The sequence below is a fragment of the Podarcis filfolensis genome (genome assembly GCF_964270895.1).
Source record: "Podarcis filfolensis genome assembly, chromosome: 8".
Classification (NCBI taxonomy): domain Eukaryota; kingdom Metazoa; phylum Chordata; class Lepidosauria; order Squamata; family Lacertidae; genus Podarcis; species Podarcis filfolensis.
The window spans coordinates 82,782,673-82,787,002 of NC_139611.1; the positions used below are offsets into that span (position 1 = coordinate 82,782,673).

The window sequence follows — 4,330 nt, forward strand, 5'->3', positions numbered from 1 at the left end:
AGCGCCCCAGCTTCTGCATCTAAATATTCCAAAACTATGCCTAATGTCCCCTGGGCATGCACGGAGTGCCTTTCTCCCAAGGGAAAGCAACATCTCTCTCTCTCTCTCTCTCTCACACACACACACACACACAAGCTAGAGGAAAGGGATATTTAAGCCAATACATAGCGGCCTTCTCCCCAGGGAAAAATAATTATAAAAACTTCAGAGAAACTGCGGGAAAATTGTCTCTGGGCACGTACAGAATGCCTTTCGCTTCTGACAGGAATGCTGTCAGAGAGCTTCCAGGTTTTTTGGGGGGGGCTCCCCAGACACCTCAGTTAGGAAATGATGGAAGAATTTATCACATTCGTTTGTTTTCCCATCCTTCTTGTCCTTTGAGCTGGGCTAGGAGAATGAAACTCTGCTCCACCGTAGACCGGACCCTACTCAGCCTCCCCCCCCCCCAAAAAAATGGACACTGCCCCCTTTTCTGTTTGTTTAAGGCATTAGCAGAAACCACTCACTGGAAAATCTCTCCAGAAATCCCACAAAACCTCTTTTGTTCTCTTGGAGAAGGAGGGGGGCAGCCGGCAGAAAGGAGTCAATGGGCTTTAACGCTGGGAAAAAAGAAAAGCCCCCACTGGCTGCAGCCAAGGGTCAGGCCTTTCTCAAGCCTCCCCCCCCCCCCCAAAAAAAGGGAATTAACCCTCAGCTCACCAGCAAGCAGGGCTTGCATTGCCTTAGGACAGCAGCACAGTGAATTCCATGCAGAAAACAACCCTCTCCTTCACTCTGTGCTCTAAGCCTAGAGGTGTTTGGGGTGGGGGGTTTTTTGGGGGGGTTGCAGGGTGTGTGTGTGATTACAAGCAAGCATTGGTCGGAGAAATGCATCCGACAGACAACTGTAGAATTGAGAGGGACCCCCAGGGGTCATCTAGTCCAACCCCCTGCGAGGCAGTTGCTCTGAACCACCCCCTGAGCTGGCATGATGCAACCTCTTTTCCAGCAGGATCTCTGCCCTGGGGGAAACTGGTGTTAATGGAAAAATCCGAGGGCTCCCTTGGACAAAAACAAAGACACCAACCAGGATAACTTGGAGCAAAACAGCAGCCTGTAGGCTTGGCCTTTATTGATCTGTTGCAACAGGGTGCTCCCCTCACCTGCAGCAGAGAGGAGGGACCCAGAAAAATGGTGTGCAAGGCCTTATAAAGACTTTTGAAATTGCCACCCTGTAGATCAAGACCACCCCCAGAAACATCATACATACATCACAGAAGGGGTGTAACCTAAGACCACCCCTCAGATACATCACACCTACATCACAGAAAAGGCGGTCTAAAACAGAAATTTCTCCTGTCCTTGTTTATCTCCTGTTACTTGATTGGGTTGCCTGGGGAGCCTGGCCAGTCTTTTGTAGTGATAAATACTTAGTTCCTGGGCCAGGTCACAGGCTCACACCCTATTCAAACACAGACATACCCTTAAGACAGGATTTGTGAAGGAAAAGACAATGGGGAGGCTTTTCCATTTTCCTTTGACCTTGCAGAGAAAACATTTGGTCAGTTTGGGACAGTTTGGGAATCAAAATGGTTCCAGGTTGGCCTTCCTGTGCTGATCTATGTATGTGCTTGGTTGGTACACTTATGAACATTTAACTAATATCTAAGATCTCAAAATTCCTATCACACTGGTTTACAGCTGAGGGAGGAAATATTATTATTATTATTATTGAAAAAAGAGGTGCCAGAACTCACCACGAACACCTCCTTCATTTTCTAAAGCCCTGATGATGATGGTGGTGTTGGTGGTGATTTATTTCATTTCTTATACCATGCAATAAACGAAAATCTGCCCTTATTCCCTTATGGGGGACCCAGGAGCCCTTATAGAGTCCTTTGTAGGTTCTCCATCGGCCGGAGAAAAGAACAGAGGCCAACCAGAGAATATAGAGAAGCAAAGCAGCTAGTAAGCCTGATCTTTATTGAACTGTTGCAACAGGGTGCCCCCTTCACACGCAGGAAAGGAGGAGGACCCAGAACAAAAGTGTGTCCGCCCTTTTATAGACATTTTAAATTGCCCGCCTTGGAGTCCAAGACCACCCCCAGAAACATCATACATACATCACAGAAGGGGTGGAGCTCAAGAACCACCCCCCAGACATATCACACCTACATCACAGAAATGGCGGTCTACAGCAGAAATCTGAGTGCGTTGTTTATCACCTGTCTGGCAGGTTACCTGTTAATGGTCACTTGATTGGATTACCAGGGGAGCCTGGCCAGTCTTTTGTAGTGACAAATACTTAGTTCTTGAGCCAGGTCACAGGCTCATCCTATTCATACACAGGCAAACCCTCAAGACAGACTTTGTGAAGGAAAAGACAGTGGGGAGGCTTTTCCATTTTCCTTTGCGTTTGCAGAGAAAACATTTGGTCAGTTGGGGAGCCAAAATGGCTGTTTTCCTGTGCTGCTTCAAATATGTGGTTTATATATTTATGTACGTGTTTGCTTGGTACATTTATGAACATTTATTATATATATAAAAGACCTTAATTTTTAAAATTTCAATCACTACATTTTTTAAGGGGGGGGGGCAATCTCAAAAATTAGAATAACTTGTAGCATACCCCAGGGATGAGTCCTAACACAAAGTCCTGGTTCTGGGGGATATAAGACAGGATATAAATGAAACAACCAAGAAGATACAAGATTAACCTATGGAACTCCCTCCCACAGAAGGCAGTGATCGCCACCGACTCAGGTGGCTTTGAAAGAAGATTGGGCAAATTCATGGAAGATAAAGTCTGTCCCCTTCATGGATCACTGCCTTGCCGTGGTGAAGCGGCTTGAAGAACTCAGGGAAGCTATGAACTATGCCGAGCAGGGCCACCCAAGATGGAGAGGTCATAGTGGAGAGTTTTGACCAAACGTGATCCACCTGGAGGAGGAACCGGCAAGCCACTCCAGTATCCCTGCCAAGAAAACTCCATGGACAAAGACACCAGCCATATAAAAGTTATGACCCTGGAAGATGAGCCCCTCAGGTCGGAAGGCGTCCAACATGCTACTGAGGAAGAGTGGAGGACAAGTACAAGTAGATTCAGAGCTGATGAAGCGGCTGGGCCAAAGCCGAAAGGACGCTCAGTTGCGGATATGCCTGGAAGCGAAAGGAAAGTCCAATGCTGTAAAGAAAAATATTGCATAGGAACCTGGAATGTAAGAACCATGAACCTGGGTAAGTTGGATGTGGTCAAAAATGAGATGGCAAGAATAAATATTGACATCCTGGGCATCAAAGGTCCGTATAGTAAAAGCTATGGTCTTCCCAGTAGTGATGTATGGAAGTGAGAGCTGGACCATGGAAGTGAGAGCTGGTCGCCGAAGAATTGATGCTTTTGAATTATGGTGCTGGAGGAGATTCTTGAGAGTCCCATGGACTGCAAGAAGATCAAACCTCTCCATTCTGAAGGAAATCAGCCCTGAGTGCTCACTGGAAGGACAGATTGTGAAGCTGAGGCTCCAAGACTTTGGCCACCTCATGAGAAGAGAAGACTCCCTGGAAAAGACCCTGATGTTGGGAAAGATGGAGGGCACAAGGAGAAGGGGACGACAGAGGACGAGATGGTGGGACAGTGTTCTCAAAGCTACTAGCATGAGTTTGACCAAACTGCGGGAGGCAGTGGAAGACAGGAGTGCCTGGCGTGCTCTGGTCCATGGGGTCACGAAGAGGCGGGCACGACTAAACGACTAAATAACAACAACAAATAGCTCCTTATTCAAGCTCGGTTTGATATTCTTCTCCCAGTGTTTGCCTAGGCAGGCTCCTCCATCTCCCAGCTCTTGGCCTGACATTTCCTCTGCCTTGAACCTGTTCCTTCTTGCCCTCCTTTCTTTTAAGTGTTTCAATGCTTCCTTCCTCTCCCTTTATAGCCTGTCTTTCAAGTAGGCAAATGAGAGAAAGTCCTGCAGCGTTTTCCAACCTTCCTCCTGCAGAACAAAGAACATTTTCCACACTGTCTGCTCTTAACCCAGAAAACCACTGACTTTGGAACCAAAGTGGGTTGCAAGGGATTCTGGGTAGTGGTACCCAAGATTATAATAGGTCTGGAAACCGAGCCTTATGGGGAACGGTTGATAATCTTAGGTACCACTTTACTCAGAATCCCTTGCAACCAACATTGGTTCCAAGGTCGGTGGTTTTCTCGAAGCATTTAAACACTCCATCATGGTTTTAAATGCATAATCTATTAGGGTGTGTCATTTAAGGGGGCGAAACTTAATTTTGCAAGTTTCTTAAGTGAGGGTTCTTGAAAATATTGGGTGCAAGGAATTAAAAACTGCTCATTTTT

General features: G+C 46.7%; 1 long non-coding RNA gene across 1 annotated transcript; it reads right to left on the minus strand.

Moving 5' to 3' along the window:
* Positions 1–1,075: 1,075 nt before the first annotated feature.
* Positions 1,076–2,271, minus strand: LOC310769186. The gene is made up of 2 exons (XR_014551501.1): positions 2,205–2,271; positions 1,076–1,335 (listed from the first exon to the last, which is right to left on the minus strand). It is a non-coding gene; the product is annotated as an uncharacterized lncRNA (long non-coding RNA).
* Between the last annotated feature and the right edge of the window lie 2,059 nt (positions 2,272–4,330).